Genomic DNA, 13,492 nt, shown 5'->3' with positions numbered 1-13,492 from the left:
TGCAGCCGATGCAAAAGTTTCACAGGTTTTTAGCTCTTACTTGAAACCTTTGGATGACTTTCCTTTGTATATATTCAAACTGAGCAGGGCAAGCGCTGTTATTCAAAGAGAAGTGAACCAAGCTCATCTGTCTTTGAAATGAAAGGTGATGTGTGCCCTTCTGAAGTCTTCAAGACGTGACATTTCCAATGCGTAAACTCATGTGCATTGACCTGTTACTGCTATTGTGGTCATGGCGTCGTACCCTACTGTTACCTTGGCCAAAATCCTTTCTCACACTTCCATCAAATCACTGGGCCATTTCATTCATGTTTGGCCAGAAGCTCTGAAAGCCGTGCTGTCAGGGCCGTGAGCTTGCTTGAAAGTGCTCGCTCAGAGAGAGATGAACCCAGCTCAGTATTCTTTGAACTCACAGAAAGGGCTGTGGATGGAGGACTTCAGGAAATCTTGTTTTGTGCAGTGGATTGACTTCAGACAGAATGTACTCATGGAAACTTTTCTGACTTGAGCTTGTCAAAGTCAATTTTATAGGTGATGTGTAGTTGAAATAAAAAATTCATATTCCAGTTTATTCCTTCCTGGAGAAGTACAAACACTAGGAATGCACAATAAATATATAGCATTTTGGTAATATAGTAGATAATATATTTATTCATTTTCAATTTATTGGTGTCATCTGATATTAGATATTTAATTGTGTACACTTATTTATTTATTTTTGTAATCATCTTGCGTTGAAGTTACTTTTAATTAAGACTAATAATTTATTATTATTATTATTATTATTATTATTATTATTATTATTTTTATTATTATTATCAGATCTCAAAAGTAAAGTCCTTTTTTTTCATATACTTAGCATTATAATGTTGTGATGCCTAAATTGCCTTGTATATTTTAAAATTGTTGATTTTATTATTTAGTGATTTATATTTTAATTTTTACATTTAGGCAAAAAATGGAATATCAGTATTGGTAATACTGACAACATCAGTTTTCAGACATGATATGAAAATAAGCAAATTTTCAGTAATACTTTACAATGATGTTCCATTAGTTAATGTTAGTTAATGTATTAATTAGCATGAACAATCAATGAACAATATGTTTGTTATAGTATTTATTAAACTTTGTTAATGCTAATGAACATACAGTCATTAATTGTTAGTTCATGTTAGTTTACAGTGCATTATTGTTAACAAGCACAACTTTTGATTTTAATAATACATTAGTAAATGCTGAAATTAACATTAAAATTTATAAATGCTGTTTAAGTATTGTTCATTTTTAGTTCATGTTAACTAATGAACCAGATTGTAAAGTGTTAACAAATTATCTTATGATCGGTATTTACACACTGTGGTGCTTACAAATTATTTATTTTTTTTATTTTTTTTGGCGTTTTGATTCCATTTAATGCTGCTAGTAGCACAAAGTTACCTTTATGGAATAATGTCTTCAAATCTTAAAGCAGTGTAACTTATACAGTTTCTTCACACTATGTTTTAAATATTCAGTAAAATCATATTTTATTGAACACTTTGCTAGTCTTTTTTTGCTCAAGTGAAGTTTCAGCGATTGGAAATTTAAAGTTATTCTTATTCTCTGTTTTGCCAAGTGCTCGATTTTGGACCCTAGTGTGAATTCCTCAACAGAGGCCAGGAATAGAATGTAATTCATCCCATGCATTTTTAATGCATAACCAAATAGTCTGAAAATGACTGCTCGCACGCTCTCCCTCCCTCGCCGACTCTGACAATCTGTGTCATACTAACTCACCTTAAAGATCTTGATGGCCCGAATTAGCCAAGTCTGAACGATGAATATTTCATGGGCTTTTGAAAACAGAAAGAGTAGCTTCCCTTGTATCTCTCAGAGAGATAGTTTCTGTGCCATTCACAGTGCATTGTGAGTTTTTTCTTGATCTGTGCTGCTTGTTGTTGTCAGACTTCTGCTTTACACGCTGACTCATGTTCTTCAGAGTACTTTTTTTTTTTTTTTTTTTTTTTTTTTTATACCTTCCTCACGAAAACCTCTACACAGTAAACAAAAATCCTCTGTACTGCAGTGAACAGTACATCAAAGCTTGAGGTGTCTGGAACTGCCCGGCTTCAATGTGAATTTTTATTCCCTTGCCTAATAATTCTGTTCTAATAAAGGAGTTTCTGTGGCCCCTAACTACACATGTATGGATAAAACTTTGGATAATGCCCCGGATTGTTTCCTCATTCTTTGTTGAAGAACTGAAACTTTACAAATAATTATGAAGAAATGGCAAGTAAGAAATTACAAATGAAACTTTGAAGTAGAAAGACTAAAATAGTAAAACATACTTCCGTAATCTTTGTTTTATTTACAACTTGGAATTTCTTGAAAAAAGCTAGGAAACAATTTCACAAATTGCTTTTAAATTACACCGAAACCTCACACGTAATTACAAAGAAACAAGAAGTAACACATTGAATTACAAATGCAACTCCAGAAAGACTGAAATAGTAAAACATGCTCCAATTATCTTTGAAAAATCAGTTTTACAGTGTAAGCCACATTGTATGGTACATTTCCAAGACGTTGCCTCTGTCTGAGTATGCAATGCACAACTTAAAGGTGCACAGTAAGATTTTTCTGAATACACAACAGGATTCATAGACAGAGAACATTTCTGATTGACAAAAAAATGAAAGTGTGGGCCGCTCTCCTGACTCTTCCTGTTGTTTACAGAGCCTAGGGCTGTCACAGAGACAGATGTGATTTCTCAGGACACCTATTTTAGTGATATCTGTCAGGTTGTAGAAAGAAAAAAAATGTATGTGTGCTATTCCAAAACTGCTGACAGCATCTTTAATTTAACTAATTTAGAACGCTTATCTTTGTATAAAGTTCGGGGGAGGCTTCTGGTTTCTTGGCAGAATTCACATTTTATGAGATTCCCTGGCTGTACCTCAAAACCTAGTGAGCAGCCTCATTAGACAGCAGTTTTGGGAATTGGAGGCATTCTGTCAAATTCTAGGCAACATTGCATACAACCTTTTATAGGTTGTGCTGCTCTCAAGATGCATTGTTGCAAGTTCAGAAAATTGTGCATCCAAGATGGCAGACAGTGCCTAAGGGAAATGCCAGTGCTGAATATATAATATAATATAATATAATATAATATAATATAATATAATATAATATAATATAATATAATATAATATAATACAATTTTTAGTATTTAGAGTTGACGCTTATTGCTAACTGAATGTAAAGATTCTCAAACTAATAATTTTTTTGAGTCGGATCGGTTGATCCGTTTCCTGAAGATTATCCATTAATAGCCACATAAACTTTGATTCCTTGCACAAAACTGTGCATGGAAAAGTATGAAACCTGCGGTCAGATGATGTAGTTCTTAAAACTACAAGCAATCATGCAAGGGGCAGAGCAAATCTAGATTTTTCTTATTGATATGTTACAATTCTGTGGAAGTATGCCGTATACTGTATATAGCAAAATGCAATGTGGGCCAACTAAAAACACTAAAATATTATGACAAAAAGTAAAATTAGATTACAAATGCATGCAGTACATATTGAATATGCCCCGTTACCTTAGCCACGTGTTAACAATGAAAATGGGCTTTAAGTCTTAACTTTTAATCACCATTTGTAACGCTTACATGTCTGGTCATTTTGTTTCTGTATTTGATTATTTACCGTTTATGCACCGAGCCAGCCATGTCGAAATTAGACTGTTTGTTATCTTACTTGGTTTTGAGATAGCAAGTCTCTGTAGACTTGGCCAAACATATCAAACCAAAGTAGGTATTCGTTATGTACTGACACGGTCTTATCACTGAAGCAGAGTTACATTATTTGCAATGGCAGTATCATGAGCAGTGCCTGAGGTGTCCTCCCATCAGTCCAATTACACTTTCTGTATGTCTTATTCTACTTGAACCTAAAAACAGTAATAGTCCCTCTGTGCTCCTTCGACACACTGAATGTGTATCACAGCCATCTGCCATATGTGCGTATGTGTATAGCAGAGGCTTACAAAAGCTATTGTGCTGTCCTTGCTACAGTTACCCTTGTCTTTGGAAATAGTATTCCTTTGTGTGGGTCTTAACACTAAAACATAACCATATGAGCTTTTTGAGTGTTCATTTCTCCATTAACCTTCCCCGAGTGAGCATCCTCACATTTCCAGCAGTACATATAAAGTATGAGCTGATTTAATGTATAAAACCTTGCTCTGTCATGATGCAGCTTGTAACCCAGCAGGTGGTTTTGTAGTTTCCTTCCCACCAAACGCATCAATAGCATGGCCTTCAATTATTGAGCTACCGCGCACAGCAGAAAGTGAACAGGGATGTTTCGTGACCCATCACAGTCAATAGAAGTCAGTGGACTAAAGAATAAATGTGTGCGTGTATGTCTACATTGCCCACAGCAAGGTCTTATGCTCTTTACTGTACAACCACATCACATACTCAGTTCTCCGGTGCGTTTGTTGGGTTTCTCAGCGGGGAGACTTATTAGAAGCCCAAGGCAAGCAAGGAATCTCTTTTAATGTTGTGTGCTCACACCTCTAACTGTGCGTCACACATCTGGACGCTGACTTTGGCGAGACACCCCCCCAGGATGAGTGTTTGATATTGCCGACAAACCTCATCATTTCATAACTTGTTATGTGGTCTGCCTTTAGGGGGAGCTCTAGGATTTTTCTGTCTTGTTGGTCCACATTCTCAGTTATGTTCAAGCCCCGGCTGAAACCGTTTCTGTTAGAGGACTGTTTATAAAAAAAAAAGTTACCATGTGCGGCTAAGTGTGAAGCCGTGATAGTGTCTGCGCTAAAGAAAGGGGTGTCCCTGGCTCTCCCGGTTGGTATTTGAGCCGAGAGACTGGCGGTCTTGCACTGTCTTCTCTGTGCAATAGAGCCAGGGGGACTTCACAACGGTTTGTTGGCGTGCTGCGAATTAGCAGATTCAGATCGCAATGGTCGATGCTTTCCTGCTGTTCACGGGTGCTTGTTAGCCCTGTACAGTTTAGCAAAACTCCCCCAGCTCAAGCCTTTTGCCTCCGTAATGAGCTAGAAGATTGCTTCTGCTAGGACAGGCTTATCTGCAGTATCTCCCCAAGGAAAGAAGCACTAGCTTTAGCCAATTCCAACTACGCTCTTCTGCATATTCCTAAAGGCTTGAATACCAATGAAATCTTCCCAGATCTGTAATTCACATCCAAGCTTTTCACAGATTTGGCCTTGCATGTATGTATTGTATACACCTGTGCACCAAGCTGTAGTTCCATTCTTCTTACTCCTCATCTGTGTCGACTCCTGATCTAAAACCTCACCGTAAGGCACACTGGACGGAATCTTCCCAACAGGGATTTGGACCTGCGACCTGAATCCCTTTACCTGTCCCGTGGGGTTCCCCTAATGATTGCCCTATGTTTTCTGACACAGAAAAGGCAGTACCCAGAAGGCAAGGTCCAGGTCACCAGCACAGCCCCTTGCACATCAATATTTCATCACTTCTTACTTTAAATCCCCTCTGCTAGCTCCTTCATAGTTCCTGCTCAATCACTTACAGAGCAACAGCTCACCGGGTGCCCTGCACTCAATCATTTACGATAAAAATGTTAGCAGAAGTCAACCCTGCTGCGCCCCACTTGAGCTGAAGCTGACTTCATTGAATGGCTCTGGACAAATTCACTACATAATCGAATGAGACTTAGTAGCTCTCAGACAAAATATTGCTTTCAGAGAACTTGCTATGCCTATATTCTAGGGCTGTGCAATTAATCGCATGCGATTGTCATGCGCATCTCATTGGTAAAGCCGGTCCCGTGATTAGCAGGTGATGCTGATTTACTACTAATCACGGGACCGGCTTTACTGATGAGATGCGCATAACAATCGAATGCGATTAATTTCACAACCCTACTACATTCCTTATTCCTTTAGGATTAATTTGCACAAAAATGAAATGTTTGCCATCATTTACTAACCCTTATGTTGTCTCAAACCTCTGTTTTAATTATGAAGTTGGAACACCAAATGAGAACTTTAAAGAGTTGTACTGGTTGTTCTTTTCCATTATAGCAAAAAAGGACTGTCTAAAAGTGGTACATATGACTTGTGCACCATATTCTTTGTAAGTATTACTTAATATATAAGTATTTTAAATCCATTCAGTTAAGTCATTATTCACTGAAGACCTTATAACATCCATCCCAGTTCTGTTTGACCCATTCATGTGAATTATTCTTTCAAGTTAGTTTGGTTGATCCAGTTCTCAGCCTAGTTAAACTTACTGGCTTGATCTGGTCTCAACAGTTAACAGCTTGCTAAATTGGGAAGGTTATTCATTAATAATAACTTAGCACACAACACATATGTTCTATGGAACACATATGGCTTCAGAAGTCATATGACACTTTGAAGTTACATTTATGGTACTTTAGCATCCTTTTTGAAGCTTGAAAGCTTCAGTTCCTATGGGAACTAGGTGCATGGAAAAGTATAAAACCTTTGGTCAGATGATGTCGTTCTTTGTCTGTGTTCACTCTCTCTTTCTCTTGCCCTCTCTAAGTACATTGCCCACTCTTCCTGACTATAGAAAGCCCTGTCATCTTAGGTTTCGTATTTGTGTTGTCAGAAGTCAAGTTATAAATAGTCCAAACTTTTAAGGTCCTCGTGGACTGTGTATAAGTTTGCCCCACAGCAAAGGCCAGAACTCTGTGTAACTTAAATTGGAAGGACACTTTTGGTTGATGAAGAGCAAAGAGGCCAGAACTGTACTGACTTGCTGGATCAAACAAAGGCTTACCAACTTGATGAGAGATCAGTCTCACAGTCATATATCGAGTTGTATATAGAGTAAATATATTACATTAAATATCAGATTTAAAATTAATTGGAGCAACAAATTAGCATTAGTAGTATAATTGTTTTCATATTGTGTATCACAAAATTTTTTTTTTTTTTTTTTTTACTTTTTTTAAGTGTTACTATTAAATATATTATTGTACACAGTATTAACCCTCAGAAGAATGCAAAACAAGGTCACACTTTATTTTAAAGTGCCCCTTTTATTGGTAATGAAAGGTTCATATTTTGGTTTTGGGAGTCCCCAATAACAGGTTGATAAGCATGCAAAGCCGAAAAACACTTTCATTGTCTTATAATATTAATTTATTTTTTTCCTTACTTGCTCAACGATTCCCAAATGATTTGCTCAATGATTAATTTTTCCAAACCTCTCCTCTGCATGATGCTAATCTGCGGTGATTGGTCCATTTGGTCTCATTTTCATTTCATCATGCCTGTAATGCCTGATAAAGCCGCGTTTGTGAGCACAGTGCTGGTTTGTGTAAAGCGTTACTGGGGAAACCGCTATTTTTACCGCTCCAAAAGCAGCACCTAGTTGCAAAGAATGAATTTGCACTTTCATTCAGATCAACACGAAAAGACCAGCAAGTGGGATTTAAAACTTTGCAGGATGTTTCCATTCACTTAGAGCTGTGTTACACACTGCATGAAAGGTTATTTTCAAAAACCCATAATAGGGGCACTTTAAGGTCCAGTTCTTACTACTAACAAACCATAAACTATGTCTTTTGCTTAAAAAAAATATTAATATTTATTAAGGTAGAAGTTATGTTTAGGTATTGGGTAGGATTATGTATGTAGAAAAAGCTCATGCAGAATATGTGCTTTATAAGTACTAATAAACAGCCAATATGTTGTTAAAGGGGTCATATGATGTGAGATTCAAATTTCCCTTGCTCTTTGGAGTGTTGCAAGCTCTTGGTGAATAAAAAAGATCTGTGAAGTTGCAAAGACTAAAATCACAAATCCAAAGAGATATTCTTTATAAAAGTTAATACTCATCCACGCCCCTCTGAAACAGCTCGATCTAACACTGTGAAAGCAAAATTACTTTGTTTGGCCTTCCAAAAGAGGACGATATCATCATGCCTGGGGCTGATCCGTGCTGGAGTCCAGCCCGGGGTCGTCACATGTGGTTGCTGCAAGCCCAAGGTACGCTCTTTTGTAGAATCCGCCTGCCGCACCATCCTCAAGCCGGCCGCGGCTCACACTAGGCCGGAGCAGTGTGTGACGCTGTTTCGTTGAGAATACGAAACTACTTTGTTTTTGCCTTCCAAAAGAAGACACGACTTGAAATCATGTTTATATCACGTTTATAATGGGTTTTATGTTTATGTCACGTCGCTCCGGCCGGACAAGGCATCAAAATATGTTAAGAGGCGTAACATTTCCGTCACACGCTTGAGGCATTCGGCCAATCACAGCACACCTCTCTTTTCAGACCGATGAGCCTTGTAAAAATTGATGCGTTTCAGAAGGCAGGGCATAGAGGAGAACCAAAAATATAGAGTATATGGAAAATAATGTGTTTTTTTTTTTTTTTTTTTTTTACCCTAAACCGTATAAATACATTTCATTACACCAAATACAAATGTTATATTATATACATTTAAATATTCTAACAACTACCTATATTCAAATGTTTTGGGTCAGGGTTTTAATGTAAAATATAAGAAATCCACCAAGGCTGCAATTATTTAATTAAAAATAAAGCAAAACCATTATATTGTAAAATATTGCAATGTAAAATTTCTGTTTTAATTCATTTTAAAATGTTATGTATTCTTGCTGATTTTCAGCAGCCATTTCTCCAGTCTTCAGTGTCACATGATCCTTCAGAAATTATTCAAATACAGTAGTATATATTAAATATCATGAATTAATAATGTACCTAATATTTACATGATCATCTACAACGGAATAACACTACATTACAACCAGCTCCATTACATTACAACAAGTGTGGTTATATTTTGACAGTGGCTTAGATCTGACATGACACTGGCAAACGGGTGAACATTTACACAATCGTTCACATTTAAACTGCTGTCACTATCTGAAATCTTTCACTCATCCATTCTTAAACACGTGCACTCTTAGATCAACACCAGGTCATGACTCATCATAAGTGTCATGTTTGTTGCTTTTTGATGTTCCGCTGAAACATATACGCATCCTCCCAAGTTATAGAGGTCTCCATTTGACATTTGACTGCACACATGCTCCCAGACAGTGGGCGATATTTTTTTTCCCCTTCTGACAGCAGGAGTCTCACATCTCACAGGTAGAGAGAGGTTTAATAAAGTAATAAAGCACAGTAGCAGGGAGCGTGTCACAGCTTGATACCCTCAGACGGTCATCTTCCCTGCTGCTCTGATTAAGGCCGGTAGGTTACACCAATAGGCAATCATCACCCTGAACATAACTCAGAGCGACCCACTCCATTTCATCTGCACGCTCTATCTCTCTTCTTGCTTGGGGCTGAAGGATGGGTAGATATGAATGTTGTGAGCTGTTTGATGTCAGATCTACTCCGTCTCAGCAGACTTGTTGGTAAATCTAGAGTGTGTTTGCATGAACAAGGAGCACGCTTAATATTAGAACTGACTCTCTAAGGATCTTGGTGATGGAAGTATAAACTGACTGCAGGCTTTTTGCTAACCAATGATCTCCAGCGCTTGTCATCAAAATTCTGCCAAAGCGCTCTGACTGCTACATTGCTGTTTTCATGATGATACCTCCGATCTGTGCCCCAGAAAATTTTATGTTATGGCTGTAAGCTTACACTTGTATTTACATGAAAATCCATCAAGACGTTACGAGGTTCTGCTTTGAACGGCTACCGCTTTGAGCATGTTTGTCAAGAGTGGTTTGTAAAGATTTGTGTTTGGTCCCGTAATGTAATTAGAAGTGCTCACTAAGGATATGAACAAACCCTAATAACTCGTCCCTCATGTGCCACAAACATTGATGCTTCGAATTATGGAACTTAACGGAAATTTTGTATGTGATTAGACTTCCTGAGACATGGTAAACAGACAATTGTGTCAGCAAATTTTACAAATTTAGTTACTGCAGAAAACGTATATAATTAATATATTATATAATAAGAAGTATTTTATGATATATATTATATATATATATATATGTATATATATATATATATATATATATATATATATATATATATATATATATATATATATATATATATATATATATATCTATATATATATATATATATATATATATATATATATATATATATATATATATATATATATTTTGTATATATATATATGTATTTTGTATATTGCCTCAAGCTCCTAATTTGCTGTTTATTAATAGTGTTTAATGTAGTTATTAAATTGAGGTATTGGGTAGGATGAGGGATGTAGAATATGTCCATGCAAAATATGTGCTCTGTAAATGTTAATAAACAGCCAGTGTGTTAATAATAACCATGCTAATAAGCAACTTGTTATTTGTGAGAATTGGTCCCTAAACTAAAGTGTTATATTTTTTAACTGTATTGAAAACTGAAAAGTGTGCATCCTGATATTTAAACCGTTTTAGTTTAAAAATAGCACCGCAAATTATCAAGAGATGTGAAAGCATATGTACATGTAAATATGTATTTTGAATATGCATGTATTGTGGACAACAAATATCAGACAATAAGAATTCACAACATTATATTACAGTATTATAGTCATTCTAATGTAATTTCAGTTGGATTTTAGTTAGAGTAGAACTGACTAATCACAAATGTTGTCTAATTCTTATATGATAAAGATTATGACATGATTATACTAAATTTAAAGAAAGTTTTCATATTATTGGACCGACTTTTGCACAGGCAAGCACCACTCACATTGCACATTCTTTGATTTGTGTGTGTGCATGCATTTATTTCATTATAACTTCTTAGCTGTAACCTTACATATAGTGAACAAAAGTGTAAACATTCTTAAAACATGTAGTCGTGGAATACGTGCATTGAGTTTGTCCTCGTTTCAAACGTAACCCACCTAAAATGTGTCACCAGGTCTTGCGTCAGAACGTTCCAGAATGGACCACTGTGTCTATTCCCCCACTGGCCCCATTAATTAAGACCCATCATCAACCGTTCACCCCCCGAGGGAGAGACTGATAAAATAATTAAAATGATCAATGAAGAAAAACTGCAGCACTCCTAAATGTGAACCCAGCCTTCTCTCCCACATAAAACTAGACCACAGGCTTCGAAAAAACACACTAATAACAAATATGCCTTCTCAGAATCCAGAGCAGCCATTGTTTATATGATAAGTATTATATTTAGACATAGATAGTACCTTCTACTTAAGCAAAAAATGCATTTTGTATCATAGAGGAATAGTTCACCCTAAAAATATTATATAATTGCTGTCATATACTTTCCTCTCTGAAACACAAAGGAGAAATGTATCCAAGCTGCTCTTTTCCATACAGTGAACATGGATGGTTACCAGGGACTGTCAAACTCCAAAAAGGACTGTAAAATAGCTTTGCGTAAGGAACAGACAGAAAATTTGTTTATAATCTTCCACTCGAATGCAACTCTCAAATCTCATTTGAACATGCACATAATAATTCATATTTGGCACATCAAAACACACAGTTCCAGATGTGACACCAGTGACACTAAACTGTTGTGATGTTTTGTAACCGAATACATGCAAATTTGAATGTGTAAAAGGGCTAATTATATTTGAGCAGTGTTGTTATTGTTAACTAAAACTAATTGAAACTAACTGAAAATAAGCTGAAATCAAATAAAAATATTAGTTAAAAACTTGAAAATTAGAAATGCTGCCTTGGCTAAAGTACTTTCTGTTTCTGGACATTGTTAAACATCAATTTTTCATGATTCATGGAAAAGAATGAAAGTCATTTAGGTTTTCAGGAACATGAGAGTTGGCAAATAATGACAGAATTTAAATTTTGGGTGAATTAAAAATGCATCAAAATGCTTAAAAGAAAATCAGAAAATGCACAAATGGCATCTTATCACTAGTCCACCTGTCTCTTTATTTATGTAAACAACAGTTTCCAGGGATTAAGTCTTTTAACAAAATAAAATTAGTGGTGCATGTCATTTAACAGCGATTCTGACAACACTTCATGTTATAAATACGTGGAAGAAAGCCAGAGCTCTGCATTATAGAGTTCATTCCCGCACAACTGAACATATGCAGATGCCCTTGCAGCCCGGCCTTGTCTATTGAGTGTCTAATTAAGTGCATTTCACGCTTGTGTGGTCACTTTGACGAGGAGGTGACTGAGAATGACTGCAGGGTAATTGGACTGGATGTAACGTGCGGAGTCTCGAAACCACTTCCTGCCACCTTTGCCGTATACCGTGCTGTTTGTGTGTGAGTGCTCTAACACACTGTACAGTTGGGAAGATTTCCATTGCCCGCATTTACCCTTGAAGAGGAGACTTGTCCTTCCTGTTTATTGCTGGAAGAAACACGTTCATTGATTTTCATTAGGACCCTCCTGTCCGTGTCTGGCATTGCAGATAATCTTCCCCCCTCTGCGTGTGGAACTCATTGCACCTCCAGCTGGAGTGGTTACGCCACGTGGGCTCCTCAGGTGGCATCTCACGTAGCCAGATTTTTCTGTCAAGACGGTGTCTTGCTAATAGATCAAGTGACCGATAGGTCTGAAATAAGACACAAATTACTTTTGTTCCAGGTAGTTGACCGTGTCCAACCTACACTGTAAAACAGTACCTGGTTTTGGCTTATGTGGCACCACAGTGAAATCTCATTGGTCCAACATGCATATATTTATATTGGCTGTAATTGTGTTGCATCACTTTTGCTGACTTAATTAATGCTCCTGCTTTGACTGTGGCTCTTTTCTATGACAATAAGTTCTTATTCAGATGAAGAATGGATTGGTTCAACAGGGTTATCAAGTACAAGGTGTTTGAGAAGGATTACGTACAGCACTTTGTGTCCCATTCAGCAGACACAAGGCCTTGTTAGAGAGTTGCTATTATTATACCTGCTAGGCCTTCACGTAAAGGCTCATCTTGTTTCAGCCTGCCCTTTAATTGCATTGTTTTGTTTCGACACCATCAGAAAATGTGTCAAGAAGCCTAAATGAGGAGATGGGATAAGTGGTGAGAAAAATAAAAAGGAGAAACGTGAAAGGTCAAACTAAAAGAGGATTTTTTGTCAATCTCTTAATAATACAAATTCTCATTTAAACTCACTGGTTTCCTTCTGTTTTCCTAAAGAGATCTTATTGCACATGTTATTTAACACTTGATCTGTTTCATCTGACTTCTGCTTTTAATATTAGTGAAAGTTTCTTGCATCAAAAAAGGTTAATTAATTTAGTTGAAGAGCATTTGCTGTTTTTTTCTGGCTTTAAGACTTCTATATGTAAATGGCCTCAGTTCTACCAAAGCTAACACAGTTTATCAAATGCTTTTTAAAATATAATATTTACATATTTATGGTGCACACTCTGTTTTAAGGTCCAATTCTTGTTAACAAACCATTAACTATAACTTTTGCCTCAATAAACTTTTTTTTTTTTTTTTTTTTTTTTTTTTTTTTTTTTGCGGCTTATTAATAGTTAG

Source organism: Cyprinus carpio, chromosome B4 (assembly GCF_018340385.1).
Source record: "Cyprinus carpio isolate SPL01 chromosome B4, ASM1834038v1, whole genome shotgun sequence".
Classification (NCBI taxonomy): Eukaryota; Metazoa; Chordata; class Actinopteri; order Cypriniformes; family Cyprinidae; genus Cyprinus; species Cyprinus carpio.
Note: the sequence above shows the minus strand (reverse complement) of the source record.